This window comes from Aethalodelphis obliquidens, unplaced genomic scaffold (assembly GCF_003676395.1).
Source record: "Aethalodelphis obliquidens isolate GAN/ISIS:26980383/991018 unplaced genomic scaffold, ASM367639v1 scaffold48, whole genome shotgun sequence".
NCBI classification, from domain to species: domain Eukaryota; kingdom Metazoa; phylum Chordata; class Mammalia; order Artiodactyla; family Delphinidae; genus Aethalodelphis; species Aethalodelphis obliquidens.
The window spans coordinates 8,836,881-8,863,907 of record NW_020837992.1 but is presented as its reverse complement, the minus strand read 5'-3'; the positions used below and the strand labels follow the sequence as shown (position 1 = coordinate 8,863,907).

The window sequence follows — 27,027 nt, the reverse complement described above, 5'->3', positions numbered from 1 at the left end:
AGTGAAAGAAACTTTACACCAAAGAGTTCATGCTGTATGATTCCATTTATATAAACTTCTAAAACAGGCAAAACTAATTGACAATGAAGAAACTAAACACTGTGGTTGCCTCTGGTGTAGAGTGGGAGTGAGGATTTATTGGGAAAGGACACTGGGGAACTTTCTGGCATGATGCTAATTTCTCTCTCTATATATACTTTAATAGCTTTATTTAGATATAATTCGCATGCCATACTATTCACCCACTTAAAGTATACAATCCATGATTAGTATTATGTTAATATATTAATATTAATGATTAATATATATTCATCAATATATGCACCCATCAGCTCAAAAAAACCCTGTACCCTTTGAATTTCTAAATCTTGGTAGGTTTATGACTCTGTCATTCGTCAAGACTCACTGAACAATCCACTTAAGATTTGTGCATCTCACTGTAAATACGTAATATACATAAACTTTACCTTTAAAACTTTTTTAGAAAAAGGAAATACGAAACAATTTTCAAAGTTCTATGTGGAAAGGGTCATTCTTCAGAAAAGAAAATATTGATTTGATTACTTTAAAACTAAAAACCTTTGTGTGTCAAAAAGTATATAAATATAGCCAACATTAAAATACAAATATCAAGCCAGAGGATGATGATTATTTTTTTTTAAATATTAGAAAAGGAGGGTTTTGTCCATATATTTGATACATGCATAGAACATTCTAAATCATTGCAAATATTAAGATACCAACAAATATGTGGGCGAAGGCTCTTAACAGAAAGTTTATAAATAGGAAATAAAACCTAACAAACAGGTGGAAATTTCATGTTTACAGAAATTAAGATTAAAATTAAAATTATATCAAGAGCAATATATATATATCAAAGGCCCTAGAATTTGTATACTCTTTGATTTATTTTCCTTTGAGAAATATATTCTCCTTTGAAAAGAGATATTTAAAGTGAATAAGAATGGTTATGCACAAAGATTTAGCTACAAGAATATTTATTTATTTAATAAATTTAATTTATTACAGCACCATTTGTAATATTGACAAACCTGATATTACCCAAATGTTTAATACAGAGTACTAATTAAATAAATTACAGTACAAAGATAATAAATTAACTCAGCAGTCCTGTACAACTATTTAAGATGATGTTGTAAAACACTTAGTGATGTGGAAATATGTTTAAACATATTTTAAACATCTTGAGTTAAAAAAAAAAGAAAAAAGGCCCAAACTTCCTTGATCCTGTTAAGCTAACCCATTCCCTTAATATCTGTGCTGTGGACACACAGGCATTTAGCTCCTGTCAACGTCCACCCTTCTCTTCTTCCCCATTTCCCTTTGGAGGCTGTTCTGGGAAGAAGAAATAGGCTGGTATCAGGATTGAGGGAAAAAAATATTTTAAAAAATGAAAAGAGAAAGAGTATAAAACACTGTTTTGGTTGACCATTTTTTTTTAATTGGGAAAAAGTATATGTGTACATGATTAGAAACTGAAACAGTCAAAAAATGCATATGATGAAAAGTCCCTATCCAGTCCTAGGTGCCTTAGTTAGTTTTTCTTATCTTCTTCTAGATATATTTTTTAAGAAAGATATCTACGAAAAGGAACAAACAAAACACAAGAAAGAGAAAAGAAGGAAGGGAGGGAAGGAAAAATAGAGGGAGAGAGAGAAATATAGAGGGAAGGAAGGGGAAAAGATATAAAGGGGGAATATGGGGAAGAATTAGAATGAGTTTATTCTATGAGGTTTATTTTAGAATATACGTTAAACATTTGGATCTCAAATGTTCAGCAACCTGCTACTAACTTAATAACACTATTACATGAATATTAACTTATTTACAAATATTTATAAAATCAAGATCAAAAGTGAAGAGCCTTTTTACTTGAGATGCCTTAATGAACAGTGACTGTGTCATCCAAACCCAAATTAGGGTTCCTAGCCTGGCAAGCCTTAGTGTACAGGAACGGTGGAGTTGAGCATGTGAAATCAAGACTGTCCTGGACTTGCAGCTCTGATAGAAAGAGCAATGGAAGTTCAGAACCTTAGAAGCGCTCCCAGCCTAGATTTACCCCAACTGGAGAGCGTGTCTAGGGCAGAAGCGCCAAATGACAGACACTGGGAGCCCACATGTTTTCTTTCCTAGCATCATCTTCATATGTTAGGTATAGGACCACATATCCTGACTCTTTTACAACCATTTTGGATTGATTAGACATGAATGTATTGGTTTATATTCACTGCTTGAAGTAAGCCTAACAATATTATTTCAATGGGTGGGGAGAGGAGAAATCAGTCAATCCAGATAGTCCACCAAAAACACATCTGGGCTTCTCAGTTGAGGGCAGGTTAGGATTCTTAGCGTGTGTCTCTCCCTGGGGGCCACCCCCTTTTTTTCCATGATGCGAATGTAGAACATTCAAAGGTAGTGTAGTCAAGGGATGAGATTTGATAAAATTAATTTTTACTGCTTCATCAAAGACATTCATTCCTAAGTGAACAGAAATATTTCTGTGTGTGATCAAGCTTGGTAGCTTAAAAATAATTAACTATTTGCAAACAATTTATTTATAAGTGAGCTTATAATTAGTTTAAGACATGTTCTTTTTACATTAAAAAAAAAAAACAAAAACCCTTACAGTATTGACCATTCACCATGAGAATGACAGTTGGTTAGAAACCGTAAGACAGTTTATGATATGAGAAGGAATGCCTGGCGGGGGGAAGCAACATGGGAATCAGAACAGAAGGAAGGAGTTAACTTAGGTATGGAGGGAAGAGGGAAAAGAAGGAGCCAAAAGCCCTAGAAGCTGAAGCAGGAACAGAAAGAACAAGAGAACAGAGCTATCCTTGAAGTCCTTATCAGAATTTGGAAATCTGTTCTCGCATGTAAAATCAAGTGAGTGTTTTTCCCATTTAAAAAAAAAATAGCAGGGTTAACCTTTCCTGATTTCTCCTTTTTTTTGTACCTTTAAGCATGTATCTGAGTGGAACTTTTATTTTTCAAGGGTTTATCCAGTCCAACTACTTATCTTTCACCTGCCATCACAATGTCCCAAACTAGGTTGACTTTATTGTTATTACACCTGCAGTGATGATTTCAGTTCAAGGTTCAGCAGGTGAAATTAAGCCCGACAGTTCTCCTGATGTACCTCCAACATATAAACAAATTAAATTTACTGCCATGTTTTTGAGTGAGCCTTTTCTAAAGGGGTTTCTGACTTGAGCCTTCTACTTCCATCTGATTTTAGCAGTTAGTCCCAAGGATGTGAGCAGTTATTTTTCCTTATTAGTGCTGGTGCCTCAGTAGATGAGTCTCTAAGCGTGGCCCCACTTGCTGAGCCCCCCAGCCCTGGGCAGAAGGAACTAAAGGCAAGAAGATAAAGCCAAGAAGACCAAATAAACAGAAGAACAGAGTTCTGATGTCCAAAGCTTTTGTGTCATTTATTAATTCTGCAGATACTTACTGAGCACTTACTATGCACAAGCTCCAGGTTAGACACTGGGGGTACAGTGGTGGGCAGATACTGTTCTCCTACCCTCCCAGAGCTCAAGGCTCATCCTCTCAGGTAGGCAAAACAAGTGTTATTAATATTCCCATTATGAGACCAGGAAACAGAGGCAAAGGACAGACACAGCTTTGGAACAGGAATGGAGCTCAGCTTTTCTCTCCTGAGGTCTAAATTGTTGGCTAACGGTACTCAATGGCTCTCAAACTTTTCTCTTACTAATTAGACAACGGAGCTTTAAGAAGGTATTCACCATCCACCATGGGCTTTTGCTCCCCATCTTTAAAATTCAGGAAATGATTTGTATCCCCATTCCTGTCTTAGAAGAAGTAGCCCATTTCTTCACACAACTTTAGACGATTATTATTATGATGATTAATACTGGCAATAAATCGGCTTTAAGAAATAATTTGCTGAAATCTTTAAATCCATCTTTCCCTAGAGTTGGCTATATAAAAACTAAGACTATGAAAAAGTTTGCTTTCATATAAAAGGATCAGACATCCAGGTATTCAGATTAAAAAATGCCAGGTCTGGATCCTTTCTCAGGGAACTCTGAGTTCACCTGCCTTTCAAGAAATCTGAATCCTTTCCAAGGAAGAGGAACCCAGAAAGAAAGTTTCTTTTCCTGAGAGCATTTTCTTATTCTTTCACTCCTTTCAGCTGTTAGCAGCAGCTGGTTCCCTCAGTGTGCTGAAATGCCCGCTGCCTTGTAAACATTCTCTCTAATACCGCGCATTACTCATAGTTTGAAAATCACTTTGACTCTTGAAACGTAATTATGTTAATGTCAGATGAGTCAGCAGGGGGACAGCACGCTGCTCCTACGGCAGCGGCGCCTCCTCCCAGCCTCTCAGCGCCTGAGGCTTCAAAAACAAAAATTTCAAAAAGAGAGAAACGCCCTTTTGGTGGGAGAGAAGAGAAATTATGAATATGGTTCAAAGGACGGCTTCAAAGGAGTCGTCGATTTCATCTTCGCTGCAACATGAAAGGGAGAGTCGAAGTAAAATCGCCAACCCTAGGTTAATCCGTTTACGTGAAGAATAAACAGGAATTTGGAGAGTTTCTCTAGAAGAGCTGTGATTTTCCCACAGGGATGGGTTGAGACAGGTCACTCTGGTGAATATACAGCGTGATGTTATTTCCAGGGTTCCCCTTGGAGCTGTTTTCACACCCATAGGAGGTGATGCCGGGCAACCCAGGAGGTGCTCGGCGCAGGACTATTACGCTGGGGCATCCATAGGAAATGGGAGGGGGCTCATTCGTACGCGGATTCCAGGCCCTGGCCCGGGTCCCCTCGGCCTCTTTGCTTTGGCGCTGTGCCCACCCCATCAGCGCGACCCCTCAGAGAAGAGTTTGCAGCCACTCTCTTGGGCTGTCCTCAGCATCACTTACAACCTCTCAATTGTTTCCCCGTCCCCGAGCTGCTGGGAAGTGAAGAGGAACCGAGTAGGACAGGGTTGGAGGTTTCAGGGCCTGGATAACCACACCACCACCTGCCCCTGTTCCCAGTCCCAGTCACAGTCCAACCTGCCAGTAACCCCAACCGACCCCTTCTCGGCCTGCCTTCCCCCTGGGAACTCAGGAAATCATTTAAATACATTTACATCGTGCCTCCCGAAGAGGCTTCCAGGTTCATTATCTCACCCATGTCTCATAAATACCCCTATTTTATAAGTGGGGAAACTGAGGTTCAGAGAAGGGGTGTCCTTGTGCAAGGTCGCACAGCGAGTGGCAGAGCTACACACTCAGACAGTGGGGCCCTTTCTACTCCACCAACAACAGAGCAGGGAATCCACACCTAGAGGCCTGGAGAATGCCAGCTAGGGTTAAAGGACCCCCCAGAGTACATATCTTTACAGACAAGAAGAGTAACCAAAATCTACAGAGAGGCAGTGACTTGCCCAAGGTCACAGGCTCAGAATGTGACAGAAGCAGCTGCCAAACAGGGTCTCCTGATCCCTGGTCCAGGGCTTTTTCTCTCCAGCCTCCTTATTTCCTCACTCTGGACTTATTCCAGTTTAGACACATAGGAAGAGTCTGCTCTCCGCAGTGAACCTAGACATCTACGCTGCTGATACAAAGCATTCTGTTCCCAAAGCACAAGGCTGCACAAGAGGCAGAGACATCAAGGAGGAGAATTCACTGGAAGGAAGGGGTTAACCACATCCAGTGGCTTTCCATTATGGTATGACTGATCAGTACCCCAGATTAACTACAGCACTGATCAGTGGTACCGTCAGACCATGGCTTCATCCAGGCTCATTTCAAAGGCTGAGACAACATCACTGCCTCAGTGGGCTGCTGATTTGGCCCCAGTGTAGTTATGTAACCTGGGAGGGTAAAATGCCTAATCCAACCTAGAGATTCTGCAACACCCTAATTCCAGGCCTTTTAATACCCTACCCTCGGACCACTTCTTTGGGTGGCATATAGATATCATCTGATGGTGTGCGGAACTCACTTTCCCACTCCTCTCCAGGGTGGGGCTGACCCTGGCCGTATTGGGTATCCCTCCAGCTAGAGGCTTCCTGACCAAATACCTTTTTCCTATGGCATTTCCCCTGCTTAGCCCCCCAAAACAAAGAAAAGTCAAGACTCACATTTTGAGGTGGGTGCCGAAAAGCCTTAGGAAGCTGTGGAACACCCTATTTAGGGGGGAATTTCTCCTCTTGTCATGTCTCCCTGTCTGGTCCCATCCAATTTATCCTTGAGGCATGGTTGGTCAAGAAAAGCTGACCCTGCCCCCTGCTCCCCAAAGCAACCAACAGCTGCTTCTATATTGAGTGGCAATATGATGTCATATCATAGGTGACTAACCCATCGAGGCTTCCCTACGAGCCATCATCTAAATATGACAGCCTTCCATCATCCTGACCTTTTCACGGGAGAAAGCTGAGTGGGGGGCTTAATGCTGCATCCCTGGGCTCAAGGCCACGTCTGGCATTCTGTGGCCAGCATCTGTGACTGAGCATGTGAGAACACACATGCCCACTCCCACACACAGATCCCCTTCCTAGTAGAAGGTCACTTTCACTCAAGACAGCTTTCCTCCACTGGCCTGACTTTGAAATTAGTAACCATCAGAATGTTTAATAATCATAATCATTAAGGGAGGAATTGGGGAGGCGTTGTCTATATTTACTTGTATATCCCAAGTACTGGCTTAGACACTTTACATATAGTTTTTCATTTAATTTTCAGAATGCTCTGAGGAAGGCAGTACAATCCTGTGGAGTTAGAGAAACTGAGGTCAGAGGGGTTAAGAAACTTTCCCACAGTTACAGAGCTGGTCACGGTGGGGCTCAGATTCCAGCCCAAGTCTCTGTGACTCCAGTGTGGACTGAACTCTACATACAGAAGGGTGTTATCACCTCACCTGGATTAAAAAAAAAAAAAAAAAAAGACTTTATTTTGTAGAGCAGTTATAGATTTATAGAAAAATTGGGCAGAAGTACAGAGAGTTCCCATATGCCCCTTATCCGCCCTTACCCACACTCTCCCCAGCTAGATGTACCAGAGTGGTACATTTGTTACAACTTACAAACCTACACTGACACATCATGATCCCCCAAATCCATAGTTTACATTACAGTTCACTCTTGGGATTGTACATGCTGTGGGTTTGGACAAATGTACGAAGACACATTTCCCTCATTGGATATCATACGGAGTAGTTTCACTGCCCTAAAGGTCCCCCGTGCTCCCCCTATTCATGCCTCCCTCCTCCCTAACCCTTTGCAAGCACTCACATTTTTACTGTCTTCAAAGCTTTGTCTTTTCCAGAATGTCATGTAGTTGGAATCATACAGTACGTAGCCTTTTCAGGTTGGCTCCTTTGACTTAGTAATATGCATTTAATGTTCCTCCATGTCTTTTCATGGCTCTATTTATTTATTTTTGGTACTGAATAATATTCCATTGTCTGGATGTACCACAGTTTATTTGTCCATTCACCTGCTGGATCACCTGCGGTTAAAACTTCATTCTACGGTGGTTCATATTAAAAATAGGGAGAGCCGCAGGGCCTGGTCTTTCTCTTCTGGACCTCATACCTGCTTCCTCACTACTGCCACCCACACAGCGCCTGTCAGGGGGTGCCACTTTGGCATCCCTTGTCTATGCATCCTTTCGACAGCCTGGGAACCAGCTATTCCTCCAGGACAAGCTCTAGGGCAATCTAAGGAGAGCTCACACGTGCACATCTGCCCAAAAAATCACACATTCCCTTTTCCCTCCATGCCAGTCATACTCTCGTGTTTGCCCTAGAGCCCCCAATACAGTCATTCCTAATATGTCTCACCAATTACCACATGGGTTTTCTTTTCTTTTTTTAATTCCAGCCATCCAACCACCCACAAGTATTTACTGAGCACCTACTATATGTTGGTCCCAGATAGTGAGTCTTCAGAGGACATTGAATGTCATTATGTGAGTTTGTATGCAGAGTCACACCCATCACAGCACCCCACTCCGTTAATAAAGATGTTTGATGGGGCGTGTTTGTGTGTGTGAGTGTGGAGGTAAAAACAAAGACAAACATAATGAGCGAATCAAAATAAGCCTGTGAGACGATCTGAATTAGCATCATCAAATTATAATATATTTATTACATATAACATTATAATTATAGAATTATTATGATGATAAAAACCCTTATATAGCACTTTCTGTGTTTTGGTGCTTCTACATAGATGGTAAACCTACTTGTTGCCTGAAAAGGCTGTACAGGCTGAAATAAAAATAGATTAAAGAAAGTTTCAGATAAATTCTTGGAGGGCAGATCTATAACAAGTCATTAAAGTGGAGTTAGGAATAACCAGGGTGCATTCCTAACCAATGAGCATGATATCACGAAGGGCAAGGGCCATACTCTGGCCCAGCCATCTTAGTGGCTCCGCTGGAGGCTGGTGCTCAAGTGGGACAGAGCTCAGGACTAACCCCGCAGCCATTGCTAAGCAGTCACCATGGACTTGGGTCTACCCAGGGACCCCTGAACTTCCACTATCCTGGGAGCCTGCCCAATGGCTTCCTACCACGCCCCCTCCACCTCCGTCAGGCAAGAAGATGTGTGTGTTGTTCCGTTTCTCCCCCCACAAAAGAAGCGCTTTACTTTGTGTCATCCAGTGAGTCACTTGCACGGTTGGGAACAGACCCAGGATTCCTGCTCCTTTCTTTGCTAGGGCTGTTTGCTGGAGATCACAATCCTTCCACATTAGTGGCCAATTACATTTACGGCTCTTAACAACATTTAATGGGGCTTTGGGGATAGGAAAATGATGGGAAGTAAAGGCTGGGAGATAAAAAAATCAAAACCTGAAATGACACACAAGATCTTGATTACGGAAGGTTTAAAAATGGCAGTCCAACTCATCATGTCGTTCCATTGGGAAGTGTTCCTAGGTTTGAGGAGGAATAAACCCCTCACCTATCTTGAGGCTGGATGGGAAGGAGAGGAAAGGAGAAGAGGAAGTAGTCAGAGGTCCTCAGAAATTGTATTCTCCAATCTGCCCTACAATTTTATCTCTATTTATTTCAAGTCACTATTTGTCTTCCCTCCCATCATGTATATGATGTATTACAGTTTCTCACACACATATATGCTCACTGTTCCACCTGAGGCTCATAACAGAGGTGTGATCCATGAGAAGAGCAGCGAGCTGGAAGTCAAGTGATTAGGACTCTACATAACAGGCCATGTGACCGCAGGCACATCACCTCACCTGGACCTTAGTCCCCTAGTTGTAAAACAAGGGCTGGCCTGGTTGGCCTGAAGGTCTCATACTGCTCTAAGCTTCCTTATCTGTGCGTCCAGACCCAATACAGAGGGAGAAGCCACTGCCCACAGCTGAGGCTGCCTGTGGTTTTTTCCATCTCCTGCCAAGGCTGCGATGGGAGCACACACAAGGTGTTTGGTCACAGGCTCCAGGAAACCTAGAGAACAGGAAGAGCAGTGGGCAGTGACTTCAACAGCATGATCAAGGGGAAAGGCGCAGGGGACACAAAGAGAAGAGAGCTTGGTGGTGGCTGGAGCCCTAGGATGCGGGGAGAGGGGTAAGTTCTAAATGTCACTGAGGGGTGAGCTGGGGGGAGGAAGGTACTCCTGGTAGATCTGGCAGGTGTGGCCTGAGGATGGGCTTGTGACACTCAGCCAAGGACCAGTAATGATTGTCAGAAGGTAACAGTGGCTTCATTTCCAGTACACAGGCAGCATTATTTTGCTCAAAACTTTAAGAAGCTGTTGTCATCTCATTTGTTCTTGGCATGACTATACTGTTCCAATAGGAAATTTTCTGTTGCTTTATAGAGAGGGGATTATGATGGAGGAGAAACAAGGTTTCTTCTGCACTTGGGTAGAACTGGCCACTAGTGTGCCAGGCCAGGGCGCAGTAAGCAGGATGTCCTCTCTAGTTTCAAGAGAGAAAAAAGTCAAGGGTGGGTGTGGCAGGGCTGGGACTAGGGTGCGGTGAGTGAGGTGCCTAGGGCGAAAACCTCAAGAAGGAGGCACTTGCTCTCAGGGTCCTGCAAGTACAGGACAGGCACTTGAGAGGGAGTGCCTTCTCACTCACCTGACTGTCTGCCAGGCCTTGAGGCCCAGCCCTCCTGCTCTGGGCATCTTCAGGCAGGGGTTACTTGTGAGTTACTTGTTCAGAAGCACTGGGATTGCACTAAAGGGTGAAAGCTGTTCTATGGGACTCAATACACCCAGAACAAAACATACATTTCACAGCTCACCTTTATCACCAGAAACATTGACTTGGAGTACAGCTGACTTGGAAGTGACTTTCAGTTTGCTAGTCTTTAGCTGTGTAACCTAGGGAGGCATACTTAACCCTGCTGTGCCTTGATTTCCTTCCTCATTCGCAAAATGGGAACAATAACATCCACCTCAGAGAGGAGATATGGGAGGGAGGATAACGAACATATCTGCCACATAGTAAACCTCAGTGAATTGTTAGCTCCCTGTGAGGATGCGATAGTGCTGAATGATGAAGCACTGGACAGGGTTCCTACCTCTGGGAGCTTCCACAGGCAACATAGGCATAAAAGGAGGATTGGATACCAGTTCACAAATTTCACATCTAGAGTTTCTTGTTTCAGGTCACACAACTAATGAGAGAGTTTGGATAGAGTCACAAACAGTGACAAAAGGGCCAAGCTGGCCCAAGTTGATGAATTACATCAATAAACATTCAAACCACAGCCTTTCTCATCAGTAGAGGTGTAAGCCTATGGGCAGGGGCTATAAGTGAAGGGGTAGGAAGTCAAGGGCCACGGAAAACTTCCTGACTTTTGGGTCAAGATCAGATTCTGGTTAATCAAGGAGGGCTTCCAGGAGGAGGTTCTGGGGCTTCTGGGAGCCTCCAATGAGGCTCAGTTGCTCTCGTTTTTTCATCCCTATCTCAACAATCAACTTTTCTCAGTAGAAAGGGATATAAAACGGGCTCCGACTCTACGGATGGGTGATTGGGGTCATCTCCCCACGTTTTTCACGATCTGAGGACTGGTCCCTTTAAGGCATCGAAACTCAGTGAACGTTCTACGGCCGGCCTAGCGGCCTTCCCGAGGCGCGCTTACGTCACCTTTCGGGGAAGCGGCTGACGTCAGCGCGTCCTCGGCGGGTGGGGGCGGAGCCATGACTCACCCGGCCGGCGGCCCTGGCCCGGCTGCGCAGAGTGCACGTGAGCGCGCGTCGCGCTCGTTTCTAATTTTAGCTCCGGCGGCCCTGGTGGGGTCCGGCGAGGTAAAGGCGGGCAGAGGGGACATGGGGGCTGGGGGCGCGGTTTTCCCGGTCCCTTGCTGCCCCAATGTTGGTCCTCGTGGAGGACGGGTCCCGGCCCGAGCCGCTGGAACGCCGGCGCTTCCTTAGGCCAGGGCGAAGGGTCTCGTCCGCGTGCCAGCCCAGCCCTGAGCTCACCGTAGGCGTTCAATAAACGAATTGGGGTTCCCTCCTAAATGCGACTCGGGACTTCCCAGAGAGGGCTAGGGTTCTGTAAAGTTCCCTGGTGGATGGGGTGCGGTGTGGACTGAAGTCAGAACAGGAGCGGGGCTCGGCGAGGGCTCGGGCAGGCGGTGTGGACCGAGCCCATCGGGGCGTCGGTCCTAGGTGACCTCGGTGGGGCGGTCGCTCAGCCTTTCTGAGCGGGGCCCCGGGCTTGTCCGGCGTCGCCAACAGTGGTTTGGGGGGGGCGGCCGGGCCCCCACTGAGCCGCCGTGTCTGAATCAGTGGCAGTGGTAGGGATGGTGCCTTCGGTGGTGTGAAGACTGTCCAGGGGTCGGGCTAAGCACAGAGGCCTGAAGGTCACCGGTTGAGGAGACAGCGCCCAAAACAGGCGCTGCATCCTGAGCCCTGGGAGTACCGAGGTGACCTTCCAGGAATCAAATAAAAGCTTCGTTTTAAAGGAAGCAGGGCCAGACGTCTTATAAAATCGACACTTTCCCGTTCTTTGGGGCGGGGGGGAGGCCGGAGGCGGGGAGGGAGTTATGGAAAGAAGCTGTCAGCGTAAAGTGAACTACAATTTTGACTTTGCAGAGCGGTCTGACGTATCACAGTGACCTGCATTCTGTTGGTGTGGCATCCTCAGGTTTCACAGGGATTGTCTGTGTAGGCAGCTTATAAAACAGTGTTCAAGGAACCTTTGACCTTATTAGGTGAAGGGTGTTAGATGTTACAAAAGAATATTAAATAGAATGATAAACTGGGAATGTCAGATGGTAGTAGGGGAACATTTTCTAATTGTTGGATCATTCAAATTTGTAGTGCAAGTTTTTGAAGGCTATAACCTTAAAAAAAACAACCTTTTCATATGCCCTTTTCTTAGAAAGAAATGGTGTAAAGTTGTGGAATAAAGGTAGCTTTTAGCATTATGACATGAATGAATGACAGAAATCCATAAATCAAATGTGTAGTTTTCATTTTTTTTTTCCAGAAATACCACATTGGCCTTGGTAAATTGGAGATTTTTCAGATATAAATATGGAAACTGCAAGAGTTTAGGGCATTATTCCTTATTCGGTATCCATCTTAACAGTTTAAAAAGGACTAACGGTTTACAATCCAACAACTGAATACATCCAGAGGTATGTGTAGTGTTTTATATTGTTCTATAGCAACAATAGTCTCTCTGTCCTAATTTTGGGGAGTTGCTACCACATATTCCTCAGTGTAATGCGTATTTGGGGAGGGACTTAAATTGAGCAGGTGTGAATGATGATGAATCATGTTCTCAAACTGAGCTAATTTCCCTTTGTGTGGGTTATTGTTGTGTGTGTATATAATAGATTATAAGAACCTGAACGTAAAGTTTTCACATTCAGAAATTAAGGTTTTTAGTCTGGAAATTGAGTTCTTGCTTTAAAAATACTAACCTTCGAATGGACCACCTGCATCCTGAAGACAGCCTGTTAGCGTTTCTGTGAAGTCTTCCCTTTCCCCAAGTTGTCCCTGCTTTCTTTGAGTCACAACTGTTATTCGGTTGTTCACTGTGCTGTGATCGTTCACTTACGTGTTTCTCCCACTAGACTAAACTCTTGGGGCTATGAACTAGTATCTATCTTTGTATCTCTAGCATCTAGAATAGGGCTAGCATGTAGTAAGAGCTACAGTTTTTGTAGTTTTGTTTCATTGAGTAAATGTGAGTTTTCCAAACCAGATTGCCCATTTGGGGAAGGGAGAGTTTTTTTTTTTATAGTTGAGAGGACTGGGCAGTGGACCTATATTGCTGCTGTAGGGGACATGGTTCCCTTCTTTTCCAGGCCCACCTTAACCTCTCCCCCAGTCCCACCACCACCACCCATGAGGAAGGAGCCAAGGCAAATAAAACCAACGACCAGACTCTTAAGTTATTTTGGGATCTCAGTAGTGTGCTGTAGTTTTAGATGCAAGATGATAGAACTTTGTCTGCTCTCCAGGCCAGAACTAATCCACACACTGGCATTAGTCAGTCAGGTTCTTTTCACAGAGGAATTGGCCAGTCTTTACTCTTTTAAAAAATGGGAATTTCAGAACCTCCACTGCATCTGTGGATAGTTAAGACTGGTTGCTAAATGAAATGTTTACATTTGAAATGGAATCAGTTTCTGCACAATGATATTTCATGCTTATCCTGAGAAAAGATTTAAGAATATAAAATGAAGATATTATTCTCTTCCTTAAAATTGTCAAAAGGAGGGGATATTTACAATAAAGCGTTACTAGCCAAAACTCTTAGTAAACTGGAATTGATGCCACACTTAATTTTATGAAAGGCTGACAGCAAAATAAATTGCTATGAGAGATTTAGTTTTGAAAATACATCATGCATTACAGTGATTACTAGTATTTTCTGTAAAAACTCAGTACCACTGCGACATCCTAAATCAGAAGGGCCACATTTTTACATCCACTGTGTTTAAGTCAAGAAAAAATGATGTATATTTGGAAGATTTTTTAACAAGATTTTTTTTTTTTTTTTGCTGTACGCGGGCCTCTCACTGTTGTGGCCTCTCCCGTTGCGGAGCACAGGCTCCGGACGCGCAGGCTCAGCAGCCATGGCTCACGGGCCCAGGCGCTCCGCGGCATATGGGATCTTCCCAGACCGGGGCACGAACCCGCGTCCCCTGCATCGGCAGGTGGACTCGCAACCACTGCGCCACCAGGGAAGCCCTTTTAATGAGATTTTAATTAGGGTTTTAGAAAGTGGTTCAGCTGAATTTTCCCATACAAAGAGTTACATGAGAGAGATGAAACAGAGAAGTAGCTTTCGTGATAATAGGGGAGAACACTAGAAGGAAAGAACAAGGGACTCTTTGCTGTTGACTAGGTAAAGCTTTGACAATTCCTACACATGTTCCTACCACCCTCACCAAAAATACATCTTTAGGTCCTGTTTTACCTGCATTTTTTCCTCAAAAGAGAGCCTTCTGTAATAATAATAAAAATAATGTCGACAACAAGTTCTATTTATTGATCACTATGTGTCAGATACTGTGCTCAATGCTTTGTGAAATTATTTCAGTTAATCCTTGCTACAATCCTGTGCTAAATGGATTTTTAATTATTTCCATTTTATAGGCTCAGGGAGGTTAAAGGGCTTGCTTAAGGCCACATAGTTATTAAGAAACAGCCATGATTTGAACCCAGGTTGTGTTAGGGTTCTCCAAAGAAACAGAACCAATAGGATGTGGATATATGTGTGTGTATATATAATATATACATATATAGAGAGATTTATTATAAGGATATAAGGAATTGGCTCATTTGCTTATGGAGGTTGGCAAGTCCCAAAATCTGCAGGGTGAATTGCAATCTGGAGACCCAGGAGAGCCAAAGGTATTATTCCATTCTGGGTTCAAAAGGCGGGAAAAAGCCGATGTTCCAGTTTGAAGGCCATGAGGCAGGAAGAATTCCCTCTTACTCGAGGAGTCAGCCTTTTTGTCTCTTCAGGCCTTCAACTGACTGAGGGCCACCTACGTTATACAGGGCAATCTACTTTAGTCGTCTACCAATTTCAGTGTTAATCTCATTGAAAACCCACCTCACAGAAACGCCCAGAATAATATTTGACCAAATATCTGGTTAATAAATAAATTATCATTCAGATCCATTTGATTTCCAAAGCTCATGCTTTTAATGTTATTTCACAATGTCTCCCTCCCACTCTAGGTTTCGCAAAGTAGCTTTAACCCTGGATCTTTTCCCCTCTCACCTGGAATGTCTATCAAAGTTCACCCCACTCATACCAGATGAACACCTAATTAGTGCAGGTGTTTGAATATCAGTAACCAACTCAGAATCCCTTTCCCAATAGCACACACAACACAGCCATTTTCTTCCTTACAATAACTTCCCAGCCTCCTGATTATACTCCAAGCGTTCTGATTTTCTATGCATGTAACTCTGAACTAATTCCCACCACACTAGCAAGTCTTACCTGACTCCTTCTTCATCCTCTTCCTTGACATCTTTGAAGACACCAAGCCCTGATGGTACAGCCCAGCGAGCCCATGACCTTCCCTCCTCTCAGCTCCCTCCTTAGGACCAACCTTTCTTATCGTTTACTCTTGACTCCTGCCATCATTGTCACTGTCATTTTAGAACTCTAACCTCTACCCCTCCCCCCAAAAGCAGGAACTCACTGCAGGGATTTCACCTGGTTGAGTCTTGTGAACCCACATCCCAGAGATTGCTTATTTAAAAGTACTTCCATGATCTATGTACTTTTAATAAATACTGTTTATTAAATTTATTTACTTGGTTACCATTTTAGAAAGAATAAAAATTCTTAGGGTAATTTTTGCCTAATTGGCACTGTTCTCCTGCATCCTAGGACATCTTATACAGTTATCGTGGATATCATTATGCCAGTCCTTCAGCATTTTTTCATGAACAGTTTCAGAGCATTTGTTTTTAGCAAGTTAATTGTCCTTTAATATCCAGATAGTCATTCCTAACAAAGTAATGCTTTGCATACTTTCTGTCTCATAGATATTTATGCTGTTTTTCATTGTTACGTATTATTAAGATAAAAACATTAGAAAACATTCAAAAAAACACATGGACAAAATCAGATTTTTATTGACATTCAAGAGATACAGTCAAGCCTGACAAGCTTTTAAAACTGAAAATTTTAAGATCGATTTTGGAAGATGAGCTGCTTTGAGAGAGGGCGGTTGTTACAGAGAGTTGTCACATATTATCATTTAGGGGATAGTTCATTCTTCCAAAAGTTAATTTACTAAGCACAACACACTTAAAAGGGTATTTTGATCAAAGCCACAAATAAAAACACATTCCTCTCCCATATTAGAAAAAAATCAGGTATGTATTTTTTGATTGACAATTGACATCTGCCACAGATATATTACTTTAATCAAGGCAAGAGAACTCTTCTTGTTAAACAGTATATTACTTCTAGGTTTTCCAGGGCTTGGAATTACATTACCTCTCCTAATTTAAATTGACCTGGTGGCCTTTGGTATGTCTGGGAGAATAAAAACAGAGGGTATTAAAGTAGGAATCATAAAAATCTGAGAAGTTTGATGTGTAATTTGGTACTATTTTTACAAGCCAAATTCCAGTGGCAGGGAAGTGACTTTGGTCTCTAAAACAATTCTGAGGCTGGGTCCTTTGTAAATAGTTTATTGGGTGTATTTGCTTCTATTGAAGCTTTAATAAAGAAGAGACATCACTTAATTACCCTTTTCTGTGTTCTTAATAGTGTTTTTTTAAAACCCAGTTTTGTTGAAAACAATCATTTCTTTTTCTTTGCCTTTTTGGAAGCTGAGCTACAATTATGTTTTAGAACGCAGTTGAATCTATCAAGTAATGAAGCTATCTGGTAATTTTTTGTCCTTAAGTATTAAATGAGGAGTTTTCAGCATACTATGAAAGCAGGATTTATGGTAGTATTCTGGAAGTTTAAATCTTTGAAATTTTTAAGAGACTTAGATTGTTATTTTCTGAGATTTTAAAAAAAATAGCATTGCTTTAACAACATTATGGTTATAATAAATGTTTTACAATCCAAATCCTTATTTTTTAAAAAATAACATTTTAATATCCTATTTTAAAATATTGATATATTTATTGAATTATATAACATTGGATTATTAGCATTATAAATAAATACAAAAACTTACTAGACCTGCTTTACTTATAAAAATAAAATTGGTCTTGTAACCTAAATTGTAAATTGTGTTTTAAATTTTGTTTTATTTTTAGCTGGGTAGTTAAGAGTTCAGGCTTGTTTTTTAAGTCGGGTGTGTACTGAGGTAATTTACATGTAGTAAAATTCATCATTTTAGGTATAAAACCTATGAATTTTGACACAGTCATATAATCATTTCCACAGTAAAGGCAGAACATTTCCGCCACCCCAGAAAGCTGACTTGTGCCTGTTGTAGTCAATCATTTTCCTGAAAATAGAATTTAAAAGTAAATTAATGAAATAAGACTTTAAAAAACATAGCTGGTACACTGGTTTGGGGGTCATTATTGTAAGCTGGATGATAACTTTAGTGGGAAGGAAAATATAATGGAAACAAACCTAAGATTTTGAATATATTACTCTAAAATGATTGAGTAGAAGTGTTACAAACAAAACATAAAGGACTGATTTTATTGTGTTTTAGTCCATCTCCCTGATGTATGTTTACTTTTCTTCACTCTATGTCCATCTCCCCAAATATCCTGATGTGCCTAAATCCTTAAGACATTTTCTCTTGCAAGCTTGTATTTTAGTCTTTTCAGTGAATATTAAAAGTGGAATATTGTTTCTGCCCACCTGAAATAAGCAACGGCAAGGACCATGTCATCTTCATTTGTTTATTACCATCTCTTCCATAGAAAAGAAGCTGAAATATTTGTTAAATGGATGAAATTTTACTTTCACTTGGATGGTTTCAAGCTGAGCAGAGAGTGATCTGAGAATGACTTGGATTTTCTCAAGTAAATTTTGAGAGTATTGTTAATACTAGATTAAAACTTAAAACTCATTTAAAAACCTAGGTTTTAGAGTTGGATCTAAATTTGAATACTGCCTTTGTCATTTAGCTATAAAACTTCAGGCAAATTCATTTCTCTTAACATTGGTTTTCCTATCTATAAAAGTCAGAATAAAAAAAATGAAACAAAATACATGTCTCATTAAAACTCTATGAGGGGGCTTCCCTGGTGGCGCAGTGGTTGAGAGTCCGCCTGCCGATGCAGGGGACACGGGTTCGTGCCCCGGTCCGGGAAGATCCCACATGCCGCGGAGCAGCTAGGCCCGTGGGCCATGGCCGCCGAGTCTGCGAGTCCGGAGCCTGTGCTCCGCAACGGGAGAGGCCACAACAGTGAGAGGCCCGCGTACCACAAAAAAAAAAAAAAAAAAAAAAAAAAAAAAAAAACCCTCTGTGAGGGAGAATTTGAGATTAAAGCACTTGGCACAGTGTCTTGCTCATAGCCTAATTCTTTAAAAAATTTTTTTCATTGAGGTATATAGTTGACTATAGTTGTGTTAGTTTCAGGTGTACAGTGAAGTGATTTAGTGATATGTATATTCTTTTTCGGATTCTTTTCCACTATAGGTTATTACAAGATATTGAATATAGTTCCCTGTGCTATATAGTAGGTCCTTGTTGTTTATCTATTTTAAATATCTTAAAAAATATATTTATTTATTTATTTGGCTGCACTGGTCTTTGTTGCGACATACGGGATCTAGTCTCTGACCAGGGATCAAACCAGGGCCCCCTGCGCTGGGAGCGTGGAGTCTTAGCCACTGGACCACCAGGAAAGTCCCTATCTATTTTATATATACTAGTGTGTATCTGTTAATCCCAAAGTCCTAATTTATCCCTCAACTACCTTCCCCTTTGGTACCATAAGTTTGTTTTCTATGTCTGTGAGTCTGTTTTTGTTTTGTAAATAAGTTCATTTGTATCATATTTTAGATTCCACATGTAAGTGATATCATGTAATATTTGTCTTTCTCTGTTTGACTTCATTTAGTATGATTATCTCTGGGTTCATCCATGTTGCTGCAAATGGCACTATTTCCTTCTTTTTATGGCTGAGTAATATTCCATTGTGTGTGTGTATATATATGAATATATATATACACACACACACACACACACACACACACACACACACACACACCACATCTTCTTTATGCATTCATCTGTTAATGGACATTTGGCTTGATTCCATGTCTTGGCTATTGTAAATAGTGCTGCTATGAACATTGGGGTGCATGCATATTTTCGAATTAGAGTTTTTGTCTTTTCCAGATATATGCCCTGGAGTGGAATAGCTGGATCATATAGTAACTCTATTTTTAGTTTTATAAGGAAGCTCCATACTGGTCTCCATAGTGGCTGCACCAATTTTCATTCCCACCAACACAGTGTAGGAGGGTTCCCTTTTCTCCACACCCTCTCCAGCATTAATTATTTGTAGACTTTTTGATGGCCATTCTGACTGGTGTGAGGTGATACTGCATTGTAGTTTTGATTTGCATTTCTCTAATAACGATATTGAGCATCTTTTCATGTGTCTGTTGGCCATCTGTATGTCTTCTTTGGAGAAATGTCTATTTAGGTATTCTGCCCAGTTTTTGATTGGGTTGTTTGTTTTATTGATATTAAGCAGTATGAATTGTTTGCATATTTTGGAAATTAATCCCTTGTTCACGTCATTTGCAAATATTTTCTCCCAGTCTATAGGTTATCTTTTCATTTTGTCTATGGTTTCCTTTGCTGAGCAAAAGCTTTTAAGTTTAATTAGGTTCCATTTGTTTATTTTTGCTTTTATTTCCATTACTTTAGGAGATGGATCCAAAAAAATATTTTTGTGATTTATGTCAAAGAGTGTTCTGCCTGTGTTTTCCTCTAGGAGTCTTATAGTATCTGGTCTTACATTTATGTCTTTTTAAAAAAATTTTATTTATTTATTTTTGGCTTCATTGGGCCTCATTGCTGCACTGGGTCTTTGTTGCTATGTGTGAGCTTTCTGTAGTTGCGGCAAGCAGGGGCTACTCTTCGTTGTGGTGTGCAGGCTTCTCATTGCAGTGGCTTCTCTTTTTGTGGAGCGTGGGCTCTAGGTACGCGGGCTACAGTAGTTGTGGCGTGTGGGCTCAGTAGTTGTGGCTCGTGGGCTCTAGAGCACAGGCTCAGTAGTTGTGGCACACGGACTTAGTTGCTCCACGGCATGTGGGATCTTCCTGGACCAGGGATCAAACCATGTCCCCTGCACTGGCAGGTGGATTCTTAACCACTGCACAACCAGGGAAGTCCACGTTTAGGTCTTTAATCCAGTTTGAGTTTATTTTTGGGTATGATGTTAGAGAATGCTCTAATTTCATTCTTTTACATATAGATGTTTAGTTTTCTATTTGTAGACTTTTTTTGTTGTTGTTGTTGTTGTTTTTGGCGGTACGCAGGCTTCTCACTGTTGTGGCCTCTCCCGCTGCGGAGCACGGGCTCCGGACGTGCAGGCTCATCGGCCATGGCTCACGGACCCAGCTGCTCCGTGGCATGTGGGATCATCCCAGACCGGGGCACGAACCCATGTCCCCTGCATTGGCAGGCGAACTCTCAACCACTGCACCACCAGGGAAGCCCTATTTGTAGACTTTTTAAGATGGCCATTCTGACCTGTGTGAGGTGATACTTCATTGTAGTTTTGATTTGCATAAGAAATATATTTTTAAAATAGATTTTGAGCTAACCTTTAGAAAGATAAATTTTTGTGCTATTATCTCTTTTGTGTCCAGTAGAATATGTTTATTTACACATAAATAGCTAAATCACTGACATCCTAAAATTCAAAACCTTAAAAGTAGACTTCTGTTTGTATAGTATTATTAACTGTTCTTTTCCAGGAAGCTTATTAATAAGATTATTTTTCAAAGTAATAAACTGCCTGCCTGCCACTTACAGGCCCGTTATTACTGTGCTAGCATTTCTGTTGTCTTTAGGAGAGTCTAGAAATGTTTGAAATTGAAGCCTGGAAAATGCCACGGTAGTCCGATAGAGTCCTTGGTAACATTTTTATTCTCACCTGAAGTAAATTACTATATATTAAATGGAGATTCAATGAAATAATATTTCTTCACAGTTATATCTACATTTAGCATTGCTATAAAAACATATCTAGCCAGTTTTTTTATTTTTCATGACTACTATTAATTTTTGGCTCTCTTTAAAAATAGAAAAATGTTTTTTGCAAATTTAATATGACTTATAAACAATGATCTCTGAAGTACTGATTGACATATTCCTGTAACTATAACTCATAAATTTAGAAATAATCTTTGTAAGTGAGAAAATGTCACAGATTTTAAAGAGCTTTTTCCTTTGTAAAGTTTTCCCCAAATTTAGCAAACTATTATGACTTCAGAAAAATCTATACATTAAAAATTTTCAGGAGTGACATCAGCAAGATGGCGAAGTAGGAAGCCCTGGACCCTTCTTCCCCTGCAAACAAACACACCAATTCAGCAACAGTTCATGAACAAATTCACTTTGTGAGAAATCCAGAAATTAAATGAAAGGCTCTTGTACCCTGGCTGAGTGCAAAACCAGGCTCACCTAAGCCAATAGGGAGATTCAGGACACCTTCTCACCATCATCCCTGCCCCCAGCATAGTGCCATATAATCAGGAAGAGACCCCATAGCTCCCAACTTCTCCCAGGAAAGGGAAGGCACTGGTTTGTGTATCCAGCACCCCAGCTTTTCAAAGGGGGCTCCCCAGAGGACTGGCTTCTGTTTTGCAGGTCTTGGAACTCGGGGGGGTCTGGTACAGTCTAGCTACCCGATGGAGAATAGAGACAGAGGCTTGGGCTGGTAGATGTCATAGATCCTTTTTCCTCCTCAGCATAGAGTGAACAGATGAAATATTCTAGCTCTCATCTACCCCTTGGGAGGGAAAGAGTAGATCCATGTGTACAGAGAACCAACTTCTCTGGGGTTGATCAAAGAGCTAGAATCTGTCTTGCCAGTCTTGGAACTCTGATAGATCTGATGCAACCAACTGCTTAGGAGAGAATGGAGATAGGCTGTGGTTTGGGCTAATAGATACAATTGCTACATGCACATACACCAATATAGAGAGACAAGGAAAATGAAGAATTAGGCAAAGGTTTTCCAAACAAAGGAGCAAGATAAATCTCCAGAAACCAACCCTAACTAAATGGAGTTATATATTTACCTGACAGAGAATCCAGAATAACTTTCATTAATGATGCTTACTGAGGTCAGGAGAAAAATGCATGAACAACGTGAGAGTTTCAGCAAAGACACAGAAAATATTTGAAAGTACCAAACAGAAATCATGGAACAGAAAAACACAATGATTGAACTGAAAAATTCACTAGAGGGGTTCAAGAGCAGAAGAAAGGATCAACAAACTCAAAGACAGGTCATTATTGGAAATAATTCAGTCAGAGGAGGAAAAAAAGAATGAAAGAGAGTGAAGAAAGCTTAAGGGGCTTAGGGACTTATAGGATAATCAAATAGATTAATATACACATTATGAGAGTCCCAGAAAGAGAAGAGATGGGGAGAGAAAGGACCAGAAAGCTTATTAAAAGAAATAATATCTGAAAACTTCCCAAATCTGGGGAAGGAAATGGATGTCCAGATCCAAGAAGCACCCTGCCCCCCCAAAAAAAAGATTAAGATAAACCCAAAGAAATCCACACTGAGACACATTGTAATCAAATTGTCAAAAGTCAGAGACAAAGAGAATTTTGAAAGCAATAAGAAAAAAGTAACTTGTCACATATAAGACTGTCAGTGGATTTTTCAGCAGAAACCTTGCAGGCCAAAAGAGAGTAGAATGATATATTCAAAATGCTGAAAGAAAAAAAAGAAAGCCAACCAAGAATACTCTGTTCAGCAAAACTGTGCTTTAGAAATGAAGGAGAGCTAAAGATTTTCCCAAATAAAAGCTGAGGGAACTCATGACTTCTAGACCTACCTTACAAGAAATGCTAAAGGGAATTCTTCAAGTTGAAATGAAAGTGTGCTAAATAGCAACATAATAGCATAAGAAAGTATGAAACTGTGGTAAACATAAATGTAAATGTAATAAATGTAAAAAATAATAAAGATACTTAGATATAAATTGTGACAACAATAACATAAAGTGTGTGTGGGAGATGTTAAATTATGCAGTTTTTGTATGTGATTGAACTTAAGTTGTTATCACCTTTATTTTTTAATTTTTTAACTTTTTTGTTCTGACAGAAATATTTTTCTCATAAAGTGTGACCAGTAGTATGCTACTGTGATTTAAAAATTTTTTTTATTAGATCTTTATTGGAGTATAATTGCTTCACAATACTCTGTTAGTTTCTGTTGCACAACGGAGCAAATCAGCCATATGCATACACATGTCCCCATATTCCGTCCCTCTTAAGCCTCCCTCCCATCCCCCGATCCCATCCCTCTAGGTCATGGCAAAGCACTGAGCCGATCTCACTGTGCTATGCTGCTGCTTCCCACCAGCCAACTATTTTACATTCGGTAGTGTATATATGTCGATGCTACTCTCACTTTGCCCCAGCTTCCCCCTCCCACGCCATGTCCTCAAGTCCATTCTCTATGTCCACCTCTTTATTTCTGCCCTGCAACTAGGTTCATCAGTACCATTTTTTTTTTTAGATTCCATATATATGTGTTAGCATATGGTATTTGTTTTTCTCTTTCTGACTTACTTCACTCTGTATGACAGACTCTAGGTCCATCCACTTCACTACAAGTAACTCAATTTAGTTTCTTTTTATGGCTGAGTAATATTCCATTGTATATATGTGCCACATCTTCTTTATCCAGTCATCTGTTGATGGCCATTTAGGTTGGTTCCATGTCCTGGCTATTGTAAATAGAGCTGCAATGAACATTGTGGTACATGGCTCTTTTTGAATTATGGTTTTCTCAGGGTATATGCACAGTAGTGGGATTGCTGGGTCATATGGTAATTCTATTTTTAGTTTTTTAAGGAACCTCCATACTGTTTTCCATAGTGGTTGTATCAATTTACATTCCCACCAACAGTGTAGGAGGGTTCCCTTTTCACCACACTCTTTCCAGCATTTATTGTTTCTAGCTTTTTTGATAATGGCCATTCTGACCAGCATGAGGTGATACCTCATTGTAGTTTTGATTGCATTCCTCTAATAATTAGCGATGTTGAACATCTTTTCATGTGCCTCTTGGCCATCTGTATGTCTTCCTTGGTGAAACGTCTGTTTAGGTGTTCCGCCCATTTCTTAACTGGATTGTTTGGTTTTTGGTATTGAGCCCCATAAGCTCTTTGTATATTTTGGAGATTAATCCTTTGTCTGTTGTTTCATTTGCAATTATTTTCTTCCATTCTGAAGGTGCTCTTCTTGGCTTCTCTATGCTGTGCAAAAGCTTTTAAGTTTAATTAAGTCCCATATGTTTATTTTTGTTTTTATTTCTGTTACTCTAGGAGGTGGGTCAAAAATGATCTTGCTGTGGTTTATGTCAAAGATCTTTCTGTGGTATATGTTTCCTCTAAAAGTTTTATAGTATCTGGTCTTACATTTAAGTCTTTAATCCATTTGGAGTTTTTTTGTGTGTGTGTATGGTGTTAGGTAGTGTCCTAATTTCATTCTTTTACATGTAGCTGTCCAGTTTTCCCAGTACCACTTACTGAAGAGGCTGCCGTTTCTCCATTGTATGTTCTTGCCTCCTTTGTCATAAATTAGGTGCCCATTTGTGCGTGGGTTTATCTCTGGACATTCTGTCCCTTACCATTGATCCATATTTCTGTTTTTGTACCAGTACCATACTGTCTTGATTACTGTAGCCTTGTGGTATAGTTTGAAGTCAGGGAGCCTGATTCCTCTAACTCCGTTTTTCTTTCTCAAGATTGCTTTGGCTATTCGGTGTCTTTTGTGTTTACATACGAATTGTAAATTTTTTGTTCTAATTCTGTGAAGAATGCCATTGGTAATTTGATAGGGATTGCACTGAATCTGTAGAGTGCTTTGGGTAGTATAGTCATTTTCACAATATTGATTCTTCCAATCCAAGGACATGGTATATTTCTCCATCTCTTTATGTCATCTTTGATTTCTTTCATCGGTGTTTTATAGTTTTCTGAGTACAAGTCTTTCACCCCATTAGGCAGATTTATTCCTAGGTATTTTATTCTTTTTGTTGCAATGGTAAATGGGAATGTTTCCTTCATTTCTCTTTCTGATTTTTCCTTGTTGGTGTATAGGAATGCCAGAGATGTATGTGCATTAATTTTGTATTCTGCAACCTTACCAAATTCATTGATTAGTTCTAGTAGTTTTCTGGTGGCATCTTTAGGATTTTCTATGTATACTGTCATGTCACCAGCAAACAGTGACAGTTTTACTTCTTCTTTTCCAATTTGTATTCCTTTTATTTCTTTTTCTTCTCTGATTGCTCTGGTTAGGACTTCCAAAACTATGTTGAATAAGAGTGGCGGGAGTGGACATCCTTGTCCTCATCTTAGTAGAAATGCTTGCAGTTTTTCATCATTGAGTATGATGCTTGCTATGGGTTTGTCATATATGGCCTTTATTAGGTTGAGGTAGGTTCCCTCTATGCCCATTTTCTGGAGAGTTTTTATCATAACTGAGTGTTGAATTTTGTCAAAAGCTTTTCTGCATCGATTGAGATGATCATATGGTTTTTATTCCTTAATTTGTGAATGCGGTGTATCACACTGATTGATTTGCATATATTGAAGAATCCTTGCATCCCTGGGATAAATCCCACTTGATCATGGTGTATGATCCTTTTAATGCGCTGTTGGATTCTGTTTGCTAGTATTTTGTTCAGGATTTTTGCATTTGTGTTCATCAGTGATATTGGTCTATAATTTTCTTCTTTTGTGATATCTTTGGTTTTGGTATCAGGGTGATGGTGGCTTTGCAGAATGAATTTTGGAGTATTCCTCCTCTGAAATTTTTTGGAAGAGTTTGAGAAGGATTGGTGTTAGCTCTTCTCTAAATGTTTGATAGAATTCGGCTGTGAAGCCATCTGGTCCTGGACTTTTGTTTGTTGGAAGATTTTAAATTATGGTTTCAATTTCATTACTTGTGATAGGTCTGTTTATATTTTCTAATTCTTCCTGATTCAGTCTTGGAAAATTGTACCTTTCCAAGAATTTGTCCATTTTTTCATGGTTGTCCATTTTATTGGCATATAGTTGTTTGTAGTAGTCTCTTATAATCCTTTGTATTTCTGCAGTGTCAGTTGTGATTTCTCCTTTTTCATTTCTAATTTTATTGATTTGCATCCTCTCCATTTTCTTCTTGATGAGTCTGGCTAAGGGTTTATCAATTTTGTTTACCTTCTCAAAGAGCCAGCTTTTCGTTTATTGATCTTTGCTATTGTTTTCTTTGTGTCTATTTCATTTATTTCTGCTCTGATCTTTCCTTCTACTGAGTTTGGGTTTTCCTTGTTCTTCTTTCTCTAGTTGTTTTAACTGTAGGGTTAGATTGTTTATTTGAGATTTTTCTTGTTTCTTGAGGTGAGATTGAATTGCTATAAACTTCCCTCTTAGAACTGCTTTTGCTGTGTCCCACAGGTTTTGGGTTGTTATGTTCTCATTTTCATTTATTTCTCTGCATTTTTTATCTATTCTTTGATTTCTTCAGTGATCTCTTGGTTATTTAGTAGTGCACTGTTTAGCCTCCATTTATTTGTGGTTTTTACAGTTTTTTTTTTTCCTGTAATTGATTTCCAATCTCATAGTGTTGTGGTCAGAAAAGATGCTTGATGCTACTTCATTTTTCTTCAATTTTCTGAGGCTTGATTTGTGACCCAAGATGTGATCTATCCTGGAGAATGTTCCATGTGCACTTCAGAAGAAAGTATATTCTGCCACTTTTGGGTGGAATGTTCTATAAATATCAATTAAATCTATTAGGTCTATTGTGTCGTTTAAATCTTGTGTTTCCTTATTTATTTTCTGTTTGGATGATCTGTCCATTGGTGTAAGTGAGGTGTCAAAGTCCCCTACTATTGTGTTACTGTC

The 27,027-nt window shown here is 40.5% G+C and overlaps 1 long non-coding RNA gene across 2 annotated transcripts in view; it reads left to right on the top strand.

Moving 5' to 3' along the window:
* The first annotated feature begins 11,170 nt into the window (after positions 1-11,170).
* The window catches only part of LOC113607516 (uncharacterized), a 78,009-nt gene continuing 62,152 nt past the window's right edge, over positions 11,171-27,027 (top strand). The window contains exons 1-2 of one of the 2 annotated variants that reach the window (XR_003427979.1): positions 11,171-11,261; positions 12,448-12,598. This is a non-coding gene — a long non-coding RNA (uncharacterized LOC113607516). Of the gene's footprint in view, positions 12,599-27,027 lie in introns of both variants that reach the window. The other variant, XR_003427977.1, reaches the window with a different exon arrangement.